Genomic DNA, 17,291 nt, shown 5'->3' on the forward strand with positions numbered 1-17,291 from the left:
CCACTCGAGCAAAAATAATCTAGCAAAATTTTATTTCTATAGAAAAGTTTGTCAAAATTTTATTTCTATAGAAAATTTTGTCGAAATTTTATTCCTATAGAAAATTTTGTCAAATTTTATTTCTATAGAAAATTTTGGCAAAATTTTATTTCTGTAGAAAATGTTGTCAAAATTTTAATTCTATAGAGAATGTTGTCAAAATATTAAATCTTTTGAAAATTTTGTAAAAATGTTATTTGTATAGAAAATTTCGTTAAAATCGTATTTCTATAAAAAATTTTGTCCAATTTTTTTTTCTATAAAAAATGTTGTCAAAATTTTATTCCTATAGAAAATTTTGCAAACTTAATTATATACGTATTTAAACGGCCATTTTAAGTTTAATATATACCACGTATGGACTACGTTGTATATATTACAGTATTAGGAAGTTTTAAGATACCTTGTCATCGGCAAAAGTTACCGCAACCCAAGTAATTCGATTGTGGATGACAGTCTTCAGTAGAAGTTTCTACGCAATCCATGGTGGAGGGTACATAAGCTTCGGCCTGGCCGAACTTACGGCCGTATATACTTGTTTTTTTTTTTTTCAATTTATCGAATTTTTTTAAAGGGACCGGTAAAAGACTTCAAATAATCAAGAGATTCAAATTAACGAGTGTCAAATTATCGAGAGTCATTTGTACCAAATGGGTGGCGGTCGTGCCACGGTGTTGTTGGCAGTCGAAATGTATCAAACAAACGCACAAAAGTGTCAACTTTATCAACCCAGGTATGAACCTAGAGTATAACACTAGATAAAAGTAGAAGAAACGTTGGCTGTCATCTTTGGCGGTTACATATGCCCAGCGTCGCCAAAAAAGTAATGAAAATGTTCTTTTTGGATCCGAAAGTGGTGCAACATTGATGCAGAAGCGATGAATTTAACATGGTCTTGTCATAGAACGGAAGTCCTCCATTTCAACAGCTGGTGCATTGAATTTGCATCACTTCTTTAGGTGTGATCCGAATTAAATGTTTTGGATATAAATTAAAAAATTCTGTGACATTTTTGCAAATAAATAATTTTTATAATTGTTTATGATTTTTAATGGATTTTAACTCTTGTCTTAAACGTTTGATCTCAAATATTTTCAAAAATTCACAATTTTTTCAGATGGGATTTAGCATTTTTTTTCGACAAAATTTAAATAATTTGTACCATTTTATGCAACCTATTTGAAACAAAAAAAGTTAAAATTACCCATTAAAAGTATGAAAAAAATTGAATGAAAAGAACTTCCTGTATAGTTCAAATAAAGAACATCATTGGGAGTACATCTTCTGGAAGTGCTTTTAAAGTTGTGCCTTGGAAGAACTTCCAAATTTTTTTGTTGGGTGAATTATACATGCATTATCTCAGGAAAGAACCATAGACATAAACCACTAATGGGATAGTTCCAACTACCAACGCTTGGTGGAGAACTATTCGATTATAAATAAAGTCTGCTAGCATAGTTGTGTTGACTTTGCTTAGCAATAGAGGGCAGTCATATACACATTGTTTATCTAAGAATCATCTATTGAGATTTTTTAGATAGAAATTTAAAATAAACTCACTGTTCCAAGAGAATCTGCTATTCCAGAAAAGTTTGTTCTTCGTCACTCATCTCATTGTAGATTTATTTAATACGAGTATGTTGATGAGTTGAGAAACTCTCCGAATTAAAGAGTGGGAGCTACCGTTTTCATTAACTAAAATTGAAGAGACGTTATTAAGTTTTGTTTGATTTTTGGTCGACCTTTTTGTTAGAATTATAAATTAATGGTTCTTCAAGCTCGAGGTCTTTTTAAAATATTTTATTTATTATTCGTAATCGCGAAATATTGGGAATAATAAATAAAATATTTTAAAAAGACCTCGAGCTTGAAGAACCATTAATTTATAAGACGTTATTCCTCTTACTCTCTTATTAGAAGCATCGTGGCAAATGTTTGGTATCCAATATCGAGATCGTAATGTGCTCCTTTAGTTGCATTCATTAATTTTTGCTGTGCCGTTTATTGTTTTAGTGCTAATCGATGGAAACATTTTATTTTCGATGGTGAAATTTTTATTTTGGATGGTGAAATTGTAAAAACCGGTTATGTGTGTGTGTGTGTTTGTGTTTTGTTAGCTTTCGTTTTGTTAAATGTTTATATTTTCACATTTTGTGAGATAAAGAACAAATACATAGCCTGTCAAAATTAGGGAATACAATGATGTTGCTAGGTGTTAAGTTTGGGTAGGTTTTTATACCCTCCATCATAGGATGGGGGTATATTAACTTTGTCATTCCGTTTGTAACACATCGAAATATTGCTCTAAGACCCCATAAAGTATATATATTCTGGGTCGTGGTGAAATTCTGAGTCGATCTAAGCATGTCCGTCCGTCCGTCCGTCCGTCCGTCCGTCCGTCTGTTGAAATCACGCTAACTTCCGAACGAAACAAGCTATCGACTTGAAACTTGGCACAAGTAGTTGTTATCGATGTAGGTCGGACGGTATTGAAAATGGGGCATATCGGTCCACTTTTACGTATAGCCCCCATATAAAGGGATCCCCAGATTTGGCTTGTGGAGGCTCTAAGAGAAGCATATTTCATCCGATCGGGCTGAAATTTGGTACATGGTGTTTGTATATGGTCTCTAACAATCATGCAAAAATTGGTCCACATCGGCCCATAATTATATATAGCCCCCATATTAACCGATTCCCAGATTTGGCTTGCGGAGCCTCAAAGAGAAGCAAATTTCATCCGATTCGGCTGAAATTTGGTACATGATGTTGATATATGGTCTCTAACAACCATGCAAAACTTGGTCCACATCGGTTCATAATTATATATAGACCCCATATAAACTGATCGCCAGATTTGGCTTGCGAAGCCTCAAAGAGGAGCAAATTGCATCCGATCCGCCTGAAATTTGGTACATGGTATTGGTATGTGGTCTCTAACAACCGTGCAAAAATTGGTCCACATCGGTCCATAATTATATATAGCGCCCATATAAACCGATCCCCAGATTTGGGTTGCGGAGCCTCAAAGAGAAGCAAATTTCATCCGATCCGCCTGAAATTTGGCACATGATATTGGTATATGGTCTCTAACAACCATGCAAAAATTGGTCGACATCGGTTCATAATTATTTATAGCCCCCATATAAACCGATCCCCAGATTTGGCTTGCGAAGTCTCCAAGAGAAGCAAATTTCATCCAATCCGGTTGTAATTTGGAACATGGTGTTAGTATATGATCTTTAACAACCGTGCCAGAATTGCCAGAATAACGGTCCATAATTATATATAGGCCCCATATAAAACGTTCTCCAGATTTGACCTCCGGAGCCTCTTGGAGGAGCAAAATTCATCCGATCCGGTTGAAATTAGGAACGTGGTGTTAGTATATGGTCGCTAAGGACCATACCAAAATTTGTCCAATCACACAAAAATTGGTCCATATCGGTTCATAATCATGGTTGCCACTAGAGCCAAAAATAATCTACAAAAATTTTATTTCTATAGAAAATTTTGTCAAAATTTTATTTCTATAGAAAATTTTGTCAAAATTTTATTTCTAGAGAAAATTTTGTTAAAATTTTATTCCGTTCATAATAAAATTTTCATCATTGCCAAAATTTTATTTCTATAGAAAATTTTGTCAAAATTTTATTTCTATAGAAAATTTTGTTCAAAGTTTATTCGGTTCATAGTCATGGTTGCCACTTGAGCCAAAAATAATCTACCAAGATTTTATTTCTATAGAAAATTTTGTCAAAATTTTATTTTTATAGAAAATTTTGTCAAAATTTTATTTCTATAGAAAATTTTGGTAAAATTTTATTTCCGCAGAAATTTTTGTCAAATTTTTCTTTCTATAGAAAATTTTGTCAAAATTTTTATTTCTACAGAAAATTTTGTGAAAATTTTATTTCTATAGAAAATTTTGTTAAAATTTTATTTCTGTAGAAAATTTTGTCAAAATTTTATGTCTACTTTGTCAAACTGAATTATATACGTATTGGATCGATCTTTTTTGATTTAATATATACCTCGTATGGACTTACATACAATTTAGAAGATGGTGTTAGGAGGTTTTAAGATAACTTGCCATCGGCAAGCGTTACCGCAACTTAAGTAATTCGATTGTGGAATGCAGAGTTTAGAAGAAGTTTCTACGCAATCCATGATGGAGGGTACATAAGCTTCGGCCTGGCCGAACTTACGGCCGTATATACTTGTTTTGACCTTTTTTATATCGATTTGTTTAAATTGATTAAAATAATTTCCTCTATTGGTTATGATACTTTAGAAGTTTAGTCAACATATGATTTTAAGCAAATATTGAAAAAGTAAAGCAATGATTAAAAAAGAAACCGGCAACGACAAAACTATTATTGTGTTCATTTATAAATTCCATTTCCAATGACACTCTTAATACACAATATGTTTGTATTTGTTACTCGTGTATTTACTACACCAACAAAACAAAAACTCTCTCTCTCTCTCCTTGGTAGAAAGATTTGCATTTCCATTAGTTTCATAATTTTAGAGAGAAAACTTTCTCAGAGTGTAGAAGTTTATAATTAATGCTATGTATGTATCCATGATTTTATGAAATATACGAACTTATCCTAGTTTATAACACTAGTTTACACTGAAAATATACATTTGATGAGAGGTGTTCTTATGTATTTTGATCTACTGAATTCGAAAACAAAATTTTATGGAATCGATTATTCGTCATCTCAATACCTTCCAATTCAACAAAAACGATATAACCGGACATTCCTAACTTCAGATATAATTTGTTTAGTGAACAAAGAGCGAAAAACTGAAAATAACGGAATATCTCAAAAACTGTTCCAAAAAAACATTTTTAATTTTTTTTTTCGAATTCAGCAGATCAAAATACACAAGAAAAGACACATTTCATCAAATGTACATGAAAAAAAAAAATATTTCGTAAACTAGTGTAATTAATAAAAGCTGTTTTCTTTTTCATTTGCATTATTGTTTTTGTATGATTTTTTATATAATATTGGGATGAAAGATTTTTCAATTAAAACAAGTAAGGAAAGTCTAAAGTCGGGCGGGGCCGACTATATTATACCCTGCACCACTTTGTAGATCTAAATTTTCGATACCATATCACATACGTCAAATGTGTTGGGTGCTATATATAAAAGTTTGTCCAAAATACATACATTTAAATATCACTCGATCTGGACAGAATTTGATAGACTTCCACAAAATCTATAGACTCAAAATTTAAGTCGGCTAATGCACTAGGGTGGAACACAATGTTAGTAAAAACAAGTAAGGAAAGTCTAAAGTCGGGCGGGGCCGACTATATTATACCCTGCACCACTTTGTAGATCTAAATTTTCGATACCATATCACATCCGTAAAATGTGTTGGGGGCTATATATAAAGGTTTGTCCCAAATACATACATTTAAATATCACTCGATTTGGACAGAATTTGATAGACTTTTACAAAATCTATAGACTCAAAATTTAAGTTGGCTAATGCACTAGGGTGGAACACAATTTTAGTAAAAAACCAGTAAGGAAAGTCTAAAGTCGGGCGGGGCCGACTATATTATACCCTGCACCACTTTGTACATCTAAATTTTCGATACCATATCACATCCGTCAAATGTGGTGGGGGCTATATATAAAGGTTTGTCCCAAATACATAAATTTAAATATCACTCGATCTGGAAGAATTTGATAGACTTCTACAAAATCTATAGACTCAAAATTTAAGTCGGCTAATGCACTAGGGTGGAACACAATGTTAGTAAAAAAATATGGGAAACGTTTAAATCTGAAGCAATTTTAAGGAAACTTCGAAAAAGTTTATTTATGATTTATCGCTCGATATATATGTATTAGTAGTTTAGGAAAATTAGAGTCATTTTTACAACTTTTCGACTAAGCAGTGGCGATTTTACAAGGAAAATGTTGGTATTTTGACCATTTTTGTCGAAATCAGAAAAACATATATATGGGAGCTATATCGAAATCTGAACCGATTTCAACCAAATTTGGCACGCATAGTTACAATGCTAATTCTACTCCCTATGCAAAATTTCAACTAAATCGGAGTTAAAAATTGGCCTCTGTGGTCATATGAGTGTAAATCGGGCGAAAGCTATATATGGGAGCTATATCTAAATCCGAACCGATTTCAACCAAATTTGGCACACATAGCTACAATGCTAATTCTACTCCCTGTGCAAAATTTCAACTAAATCGGAGCAAAAAATTGGCCTCTGTGGTCATTTGAGTGTAAATCGGGCGAAAGCTATATATGGGAGCTATATCTAAATCCGAACCGATTTCAACCAAATTTGGCACGCATAGCTACAATGCTAATTCTACTCCCTGTGCAAAATTTCAACTAAATCGGAGCAAAAAATTGGCCTCTGTGGGCAAATGAGTGTAAATCGGGCGAAAGCTATATATGGGAGCTATATCTAAATCTGAACCGATTTCAACCAAATTTGGCACGCATACCTATAATGCTAATTCTACTCCCTGTGCAAAATGTCAACTAAATCGGAGCAAAAACTTGGCCTCTGTGGGCAAATGAGTGTAAATCGGGCGAAAGCTATATATGGGAGCTATATCTAAATCTGAACCGATTTGGCTGATATTTTACAAGTTTTTCGAGACTCATAAAATATTCGGATGTACGGAATTTGAGGAAGATCGGTTGATATACACGCTAATTATGACCAGATCGGTGAAAAATATATATGGCAGCTTTATCTAAATCTGAACCGATTTTTTCCAAAATCAATAGGGATCGTCTTTGAGCCGAAACAGGACCCTATACCAAATTTTAGGACAATCGGGCTAAAACTGCGAGCTGTACTTTGCACACAAAAATACATCAACAGACAGACAGACAGACAGACGGACAGACAGACGGACAGACAGACGGACAGACAGACAGACGGACATCGCTAAATCGACTCAGAATTTAATTCTAAGCCGATCCGTATACTAAAAGGTTGGTCTATGATTACTCCTTCTTGGCGTTACATACAAATGCACAAACTTATTATACCCTGTACCACAGTAGTGGTGAAGGGTATAAAAATATGGGAAAATTTAAATCTGAAGCAATTTTAAGGAAACTTCGCAAAAGTTTATTTATGATTTATCGCTCGATATATATGTATTAGAAGTTTAGGAAAATTAGAGTCATTTTTACAACCTTTCGACTAAGCAGTGCCGATTTAACAAGGAAAATGTTGGTATTTTGACCATTTTTGTCGAAATCAGAAAAACATATATATGGGAGCTATATCTAAATCTTAACCGATGTCAACCAAATTTGGCACGCATAGCTACAATGCTAATACTACTCCCTGCGCAAAATTTCAACTAAATCGGAGTTAAAAAATAGCTACAATGCTAATTCTACTTCCTGTGCAAAATTTCAATTAAATCGTAACAAAAATTGGCCTCTGTGGTCATATGAGTGTAAATCGGGCGAAAGCTATATATGGGAGCTATATCTAAATCTGAACAGATTTCAAATTTGGCACACATAGCTACAATGCTAATTCTACTTCCTGTGCAAAATTTCAACTAATTCGGAGCAAAAAGTTGGCCTCTGTGGGCAAATGGGTGTAAATCGGGCGAAAGCTATATATGGGAGCTATATCTAAATCTGAACCGATTTGGCTGATATTTTGCAAGTTTTTCGAGACTCTTAAAATATTCGAATGTACGGAATTTGAGGAAGATCGGTTGATATACACTCCAATTATGACCAGATCGGTGAAAAATATATATGGCAGCTATATCTAAATTTGAAAATCAATGGGGATCGTCCCTGAGCCGAAACAGGACCCTATACCAAATTTTAGGACAATCGGACTAAAACTGCGAGCTGTACTTTGCACAAAAAAATACATCAACAGACAGACAGACAGACAGACGGACATCGCTAAATCGAATCAGAATTTAATTCTAAGACGATCGGTATACTAAACGATGGGTCTCAGACTTTTCATTCTTGGCGTTACATACAAATACACAAACTTATTATACCCTGTACCACAGTAGTGGTGAAGGGTATAAATATGGGTAACATTTAAATTTGAAGCAATTTTAAGGAAACTTCGCACAAGTTTATTTATGATTTATCGCTCGATATATATGTATTAGAAGTTTAGGAAAATTAGAGTCATTTTTACAACTTTTCGACTAAGCAGTGGCGATTTTACAAGCAAAATGTTGGTATTTAGACCATTTTTGTCGAAATTAGAAAAACATATATATGGGAGCTATATCTAAATCTGAACCGATTTCAACCAAATTTGGCACGCATAGCTACAATGCTAATTCTACTCCTTGTGCAAAATTTGAACTAAATCGGAACAAAAAATTGGCCTCTGTGGTCATATGAGTGTAAATCGGGTGAACGATATATATGGGAGCTATATCTAAATCTGAACCGATTTCAATAAAATTTAGCACGCATAGGTACAATGCTAATTTTACTCCCTGTGAAAAATTTCAACTAAATCGGAGCAAAAAATTGGCCTCTGTGGTCATATATGTGTAAATCGGCCGAAAGCTATATATGGGAGCTATATATTAATCTGAACCGATTTCAAACAAATTTGGCACGCATAGCTACAATGCTAATTCTACTCCCTGTGCAAAATTTCAACTAAATCTGAGTTAAAAATTGGCCTCTGTGGTCATAGGAGTGTAAATCGGGTGAACGATATATATGGGAGATATATCTAAATCTGAACCGATTTCAACCAAATTTGGCACGCATAGCTACAATGCTATTTCCACTCCCTGTGCAAAATTTCAATTAAATCGGAGTAAAAGATTGGCCACTGTGGTCATATGAGTGTAAATCGGGCGAACGATATATATGGGAGCTATATCTAAATCTGAACCGATTTCAATAAAATTTGGCACACTTGACTACACTACTACTTGTACTCCTAGTGCAAAATTTCAACGACATTGGGGTAAAACTCTGGCTTCTGGGACCATATAAGTCCATATCGGGCGAAATATATATATGGGAGCCATATCTAAATCTCTATAGAAATAGAAAAATTTGACAAAATTTTCTATAGAAATAAAATTTTGTCAAAATTTTCTACAGAAATAAAATTTTGCCAAAGTATTTTATAGAATTAAAATTTTTACAACATTTTCTAAAGAAATAAAACTTTGACAACATTTTCTAAAGAAATAAAATGTTGACAAAATTTTCTATAGAAATAATATTTTGACAAACTTTTCTATAGAAATAAAATTTTTAACAAAATTTTTTATAGAAATACAATTTTGAAAAAATTTTCTATAGAAATAAAAGTTTGACAAAATCTTGCAAAGAAACGAAATTTTAACAAAATGTTCTATAGAAATAAAATTTTGACAAAATTTTCTATAGAAATAAAATTTTGACAAAATTTTCTATAGAAATAAAATTTTGACAAAATTTTCTATAGAAATAAAATTTTGACAAGTATTCTATAGAAATAAAATTATAACAAAATTTGTACAGAAATAAAATTGTGACAACATTTTCTATAAAAATAAAATTTTGACCAAATTGTCTATAAAAACAAAATTTTGACAAAATTTTCTATAGAAATAAAATTTTGAAAAAATCTTCTAAAAATAAAATTTTGACAAAATTTTGTACAGAAATAAAATTCTGTGAATATTTTCATAGAAATAAAATTTTGGAAATAAGATTTTTTTATTTGGTAGTTTTTTGATAAAATTTTCTACAAATTTTGATAAATGATTTATGGCTGGAGTGGTAACCTCTTCACAACTCCTTTCCATTTCCTCTTCATTTTGACGACTGTGCTATATTAATTAGCATGCTGGTGACATATCTGACCGTTTCGAAGCTTCTCCAAATGGTTTCACCATTTTAGCATAGTCATAAAGTCGATCATTCGGTGTCATCCATTTTGTAAAAAAAAAACATCTTCAAATTGCACCAATGGATGAAAAAATTTACTAATTTACTATCTCAACTCTTTCTAAATCTCGTTCATATTTGTTTAATGTGTGCTCCGTAATGTTGAAAGGTATCCGATACATTACCCTTTGAATATATTTCGCATTCACCCTTTTGTATGACCTTACGCATTAACTAAGTCCAATACAATAGCTTTGCTAGTTTACAATCAGTGTGGTCAATCTTGTCTTCTTACAGGATATGGGTTTGACATTTTCTTCCTTGCTGTCATGTTGTACGGTTCGGTTTCAAGTGTTTATGATTTTTCATTTTACGACCGTGTTAAAACCATTACAATATTGGCCAGACTTGTCTCTGAGGGTATAGGATGGTAGAACGACATTAAATATTTTGGCCAATTGTCGTTCTCTACAAAATGAAAATGTTATGTTTAAGTTGTCATTTGGAATGAGAAAGGGAGTGGAAGTATTGTCTAGGGCTTCAGTTTATCAATTAATATTTTATAGAAGACTTTGTTTAAGTGCTATAGAATGTCTCAATTTCAATAAAATGCTAGAAAAGAGTAAAGATGGGAATAATTTAAGGTGAGAAAAAATCGTAAGTGTCTTAATATTTTTAAAGCACTTTCCAATATTAAATGATGAATGAGTGATTTTCATTGAGTGCCAGTGACCCGAACTAAGGAATAATCAAATAAGATAAACGTAATTGGTATCTATGCGTTATAATTATGGTTATGTTATGAATATTAAACTGTTTCTACAATCTTGCTAAAGCAATTTTTGAGATCAATTCCCGGTTCTTTAAAAACTATAGGATTTTGTTTTTCAAAAAAAAGCATTTAATTCAGAAGAAGTATATACGGCCGTAAGTTCGGCCAGGCCGAATCCTATGTACCCTCCACCATGGATTGCGTAGAAACTTCTACGAAAGACTGAAGACTTAAATATCATATACTACCACCACGTACCAAATTTCAACCAGATTGGAGGAATTTTGCTCCTCCAAAAGGCACCGGAGGTCAAATCTGGGGATCGGTTTATATGGGAGCTATATATTATTATGGACTGATAGGAACCAATTCCTGCATGGTTGTTGGATACCCTATACTAACATCACGTACCAAATTTCAACCGAATGGGAAGAATTTTGCTCTTCCAAGGTGCTCCGGAGGTCAAATCTGGGGATCGGTTTATATGGGGCCTATATATAATTATGGACCGATATCGACCAATTTTTGCATGGGTGTTTGAGGCCATATATTAACATCACGTACCAAATTTCAACTGAATCAGATGAATTTTGGTCTTCCAAGAGGCTCCGGAGGTCAAATCTGGTGATAGGTTTATATGGGGGCTATATATAATTATGGACCGATATAGACCAATTTTTGCATGGTTGTTAGAGACCGTATACTAACACCATGCACCAAATTTCAGCCAGATTGGATGAAATTTGCTTCTCTTAGAGGCTCCGGAAGCCAAATCGGGGGATAGGTTTATATGGGGGCTATATATAATTATGGACCGATGTGAACCAATTTTCGCATGGTTGTTAGAAACCATATACTAACACCATGTACCAAATTTCAGCCGGATCGGATGAATTTTGCTTCTCTTAGAGGCTCCGCAAGCCAAATCTGGGGATCGGTTTATATGGGTGCTATATATAATTATGGACCGATATGGATCAATTTTTGCATGGTTGTTAGAGACCATATACTAACACCATGTACCAAATTTCAGCCGGATCGTATGAAATTTGCTTCTTGTAGAGGCTCCGCAAGCCAAATCGGGGGATCGGTTTATATGGGGGCTATATATAATTATGGACCGATGTGAACCAATTTTTCCATGGTTGTTAGAGACCATATACTAACACCATGTACCAAATTTCAGCCGGATCGGATGAAATTGGCTTCTCTTAGAGGCTCTGCAAGCCAAATCGGGGGATCGGTTTATATGGGGGCTATATATAATTATGGACCGATATAGACCAAATTTTGCATGTACCAAATTTCAGCCGGATCGGATGAAATTTGCTTCTCTTAGAGGCCTCGCAAACCAAATTTGGGGGTCCGTTTATATGGGGGCTATACGTACAAGTGGACCGATATGGCCCATTTGCAATACCATCCGACCTACATCAATAACAACTACTTGTGCCAAGTTTCAAGTCGATAGCTTGTTTCGTTCGGAAGTTAGCGTGATTTCAACAGACGGACATGCTCAGATCGACTCAGAATTTCACCACGACCCAGAATATATATACTTTATGGGGTCTTACAGCAATATTTCGATGTGTTACAAACTGAATGGCAAAGTTAATATACCCCCCATCCTATGGTGGAGGGTATAAAAAGGCATGAACTTTATTTGAATTGATAGTAGTAATAGAATGTTTGAAGATTATTTCAAATGTTGACCGCGACTATGCCTCAAATGGTCCATCCGGTTAGTCCAATACTCTTTGCAACATTTCGATCAATATCTCAATTTAAGCAGACTTGTCTGTATTGTTAAATCCTACGATCTTGGCGGCAAAATTACCGGTCTCGAAAGTGAAATATAATGTTCACCGAACTCGCCTCGAACACGAAACGGTGTTCAGCTGTTTAACCCTTTCGACCCTAAAGTTGCCTGTCACTGTCAGTGTATATGAATTTAAATCGGGCAAAAGATCTATATGGGAGCTATATCTAAATCTGAACCGATTTCAACGAAAATTAGTATTGACCATCCATATTACTCTTTGTGCACAATTTGAAGGAAATAAAGATAAAATTCTGGCCTCTAGGGTCAATTAAATCCATATCGGGCGAAAGATATATATATGGCAGCTATATCTAAATATCAACCGATTTTAACCAAATGTGGCAAGAATTAGTAGAATATCAATTCTACTCTCTGTGCAAAATTTTACGTATGCGGTCATATGAGTCTAAATCGGGCGAAAGATATATATGCGAGTTATATCTAAAACTTAACCGATTTCAACCAAATTTAGCACCTATTGGTAGAATGTCAATTCTGCTCTCAGTGCAAAATTTCACGCAAATCGGTAGATAACTTTGGCATCTGTGGTCACATTAGTCTAAATCGGGCGAAAGATGTATATGGGATCTATATCTAATGGCGTTTTCGATTCACAAAAAATATGCTACCTTGGTGTTATACTACTTTTTTCCTCATTGTATTTTCTCCCAATAGGTAGTATTATTCCAAAGATATTATGAGCCAGTGGAAAGGGCTTTGATAGAATTCAATCGAATTTCAAGTACAGATTTTGATTTTTCAATTCCATTGCGTAATTTCCTAATGAAATTAGATTTAATATATTTATACCCTAAACCACATAGTGGTCAGGGTATAATAAGTTTGATCGGCCAAAAAATGTGCCTACCAGAAATATTGATTTTAGACCCCATAAAATATATTCCGATCGACTCAGAATCACCTCCTGAGTCGATCTAGCGCTTGGTGTCCGTCCGTCCGTCTGTCCATGTATTTGTTGTTCACAGGATTCCGGTGGCAATTATTAACCGATTTTGATGAAATTTGGGCACAAGGACGAAGGCTATTGAATTTGGAAGAAATCGGATCAAATTTAGATATAGCTCCCATATATATGTACATTAGCGTAGCTAGACAATTTTCCTAGGGGGTGCTATAGCCCCACTAGCTAAAAATTTATAGACTGAACTTATAGGTTCAATTATTGTTTTATTTCATAAAAAAGAATAAAAAAATAGACATCAAAATAATATATAATAAAGCAACTAAAAAAAGTTCCACACTTTTCCCAGCAAAAAAATTGGGATTTGTTTTAAAGGCACAACTTTAAAAGCACTTCCAAAAATGTCCTCACAAAGAAGTTAATTATATTAACTACACAGGAAGTTTTTTTCATATTTTAATGCGTAATTTTTGTTTTCTTTTTTCAAATAGAGTAAAAAAAAGTAAGAATAAATAAAATGGTAAAAATTATTCAAATTTTGCCACAAAACTGCTAAATCCATTATAGAAAAATCGATAATTTTTGAAAATATTCAAACAAGCGTTATAATGCATTAAAAATCATAAAAAAATATACAAATTATTATAAATTGATGTTTTTTGAAGCTCGAGGTCTTTATAAATATTTATATAATTCTAAAAAAAGGTCGACCAAAAATCAAATAAAAAACGAATAAATAAAAATTATTTATTTGGGAAAATATCACACAATTTTTTAATTCACATTCAAAACTCTGAATTCGGATCACAAAGTAAGAAGTGATGCAAATTTGTTGCAACGGCTGTTGAAACGGTGGACATTCGTTCTATGACGAGTTCCTATTACATTCATCGCTGCTCCGCCAATTTTGCACCACTTCCGGACCCAAAAAGAACATTTTCACTTCTTTTTTGGCGACGCTTTTTTGCAGCATTAATTTATTTAGATATTAATTTATGAAAGAATTTAATTAATACCAATTACTATTTTTTAATTAAGATGACTAAACCAGACTAAACAATATAATAAAGGAGCTTTACAGCCTGTTTCTGTATGTCGAATGAGCTCTGTCGATCGACTAAAATGGAAACAAACAGCTGAATTTATAACCAAAAACAGCTGTTTCTATGCATTTCAGTCGATCGATTGAACTCGTTCGACATACAGAAACAGGCTGTTAGTTATTCAACTAAACCATAAGTTCAATCACAGCTCTATTTCATAAATATCAGACTTCAAACATTGCCATCGGCAACTGCTACCACAATCCAAGTAATTCGATTGTGCATGAAAGTCTTTAGCGGAACTTTGTGCTTGTTTACTTTTTATAAAAATGTAAAATCGTAAATAGGTTTTCAAGTTCTGGGGGGGGGGGCTAATTTTTTTCTGGGGGGTCTAAGCCCCCTCCCCAGAGGCCTTCCTACGCTTATGTATATGTATCGCCCGATTTCGATAAATGGGGTCACGTTGCGCGTTTTTTCAAACGGATCGTCACCAAATTTGGCAAAAGGTAATCTTTTCCATCGCCCTTCAAGTCTGCAAAATTTCATCCAAATCGGTTCAGATTTAGATATAGCTCTCATATATATGTATCGCCCGATTTTTCTAGATTTGGCCACAAAACCTTTATTTATCAACCGATCTTACTCAAAGTTGGCTAAATATAATCTTCTATAGCACTAACTATATGTGCAAAAAATCATCGAAATCGGTTCAGATTTAGCTATAGCTCCCATATATATGTACCCCCCGATTTTTCTAAATTTGGCCATAAAACCCTTATTTATCAACCGATCTTGCCCAAATTTGGCTAAATGTAGTCTTCTACAGCACTAGCTATATGTGCAAAAAATCATCGAAATCGGTTCAGATTTAGATATAGCTCCCATATATATATAGCCCGATTTTCCCAAATTTGGCCATAGAACTCTTATTTATTAACCGATCTTACTAAAACTTGGCTAGATCCAGTCCTCTATAGTACTAATTATATGTGCAAAATTTCATTGAAATAGGTTCAGATGTAGATATAGCTCCCATATATGTATCACCCGATTTTGAAAAATTCGCCCTTATTAACCTTATGTTTGACCATACAGGCCTCATTTCTTAACTGATCTTACTCAAATCTTGCACAAGGTAACCTTTTGTGGTATTAATCAAACCCGCAAAATATTATGGAAATTGGTTCAGATTTAGATATAGCTTCCATATATATGCATCGCTCGATTTTCCCAAATTTGGCCATAGTACTCTTATTTATTAACCAATCGTACTTATACGTACTTGTAGCTCTTACATAAGAATATTGCTCGACTTTTACAAATTTGTATTTATTACCCTCACTAATTTAACGATTTTCTCTTTTTTAATAATGGGCTCAATATTAGTGGCATACTAACTCCGTACACGGATGAAAAAGACTGTTTTTCATATGTTTGGCTATAAACATTATATGTTTGGAACACAAATTTTTAAACACAATATTTTTGAGTGCAAGCATATAATGTTCATAAACTAGCATAACATGTTTGGGACAGAGAGAAGTTCACCACTGTGGTATCACAATGGACTGAATAGTCTAAGTGAGCCTGATACATCGGGCTGCCACATAACCTAACCTAACCTAACCTTTGGGACATATATGTTAATATGTTAGAACATATTATGTTTGGGACATAAAATGTTTGTAAATATAATATGCTTGGATGCAAACATATATTAATTTAGAAATAGCCTATAAACATATATGTGTTTAGTAGCTTGGAGCGATATTGAATTAAGTTGGTGGTTGTTGCTTGTTATTACAAAATTAACATTTTATTTTTCCTTGGGCAATTGATCAGCTACTTCTTTGATCCTTACAAACTGTGTGGTCCGCTGTTCGAATCCCCGTCCGGCAGAAGGTAAAATTAAAATAAAAAAAAATCATAAAATTGAATAATTTCTTCTACAATGTTTGTATTACAGAAAAAGGTGCTAAGAACTAAAAAATCTCGTGGAAGTGAGAAAGATGTCGGGGAATATACAATTGGGCAGAAACAAAATTTTGAGCATTCAGGTCGAAAACCTATGTTGTTAGCACCTATATTACCTGTTTATTTTCATAATTCATTATGATTGTAAATATATAAATAAATAAATAAAATTTTGAGCACAATATTGTTTGGGAGATTTTTTAAGCATATAATATTTTTGGGTGCAAAATGCTTCCAAACATATTATATGGTCACATAATAACATATTGTTTTTTGGAAGACAACATTATTGAATTTGGATGCAAAAATACAAAATGTTTGGAACTTAGACTACCCAAACATATATTGTTTAGACCAATATGCTTTCAAACATATTATATATTGGTAGAGATCAAACATATAAATGTTTGGGCAATACCCAAAAATGTATATGCTTGAAGCAAAATATGTTTGGGAGTATATGTTACAGAAGCGATTTTTTGTGAGGGTGTAGGCGCAATATCAACACAGCCAGTGTTGCTAGAAGTAGGGGAAATTCTCTATAACTAGGGTTTTTCTAATATATAGCGTCTTGTAGGGACGTAGGGCTACAATGTAGGACATTTTCACTCAACACATTTTGTAATAGTTTTTACATTTTGGTGGCTCTAGAGGAGGAAATTAGAAGACGGCAAGGATTGATCTTTAACAATGTGTGGTAAACTTTATTCCTGTGGAGAATTTTGTCAAAATTTTATTTCTATAGAACACTTTGTCAAAATTGTATTTCTATAGAAATTTTTTTCAAAATATTATTTCTATAAAAAATTT

This window comes from Haematobia irritans, chromosome 1 (genome assembly GCF_050003625.1).
Source record: "Haematobia irritans isolate KBUSLIRL chromosome 1, ASM5000362v1, whole genome shotgun sequence".
Lineage (NCBI taxonomy): Eukaryota > Metazoa > Arthropoda > Insecta > Diptera > Muscidae > Haematobia > Haematobia irritans.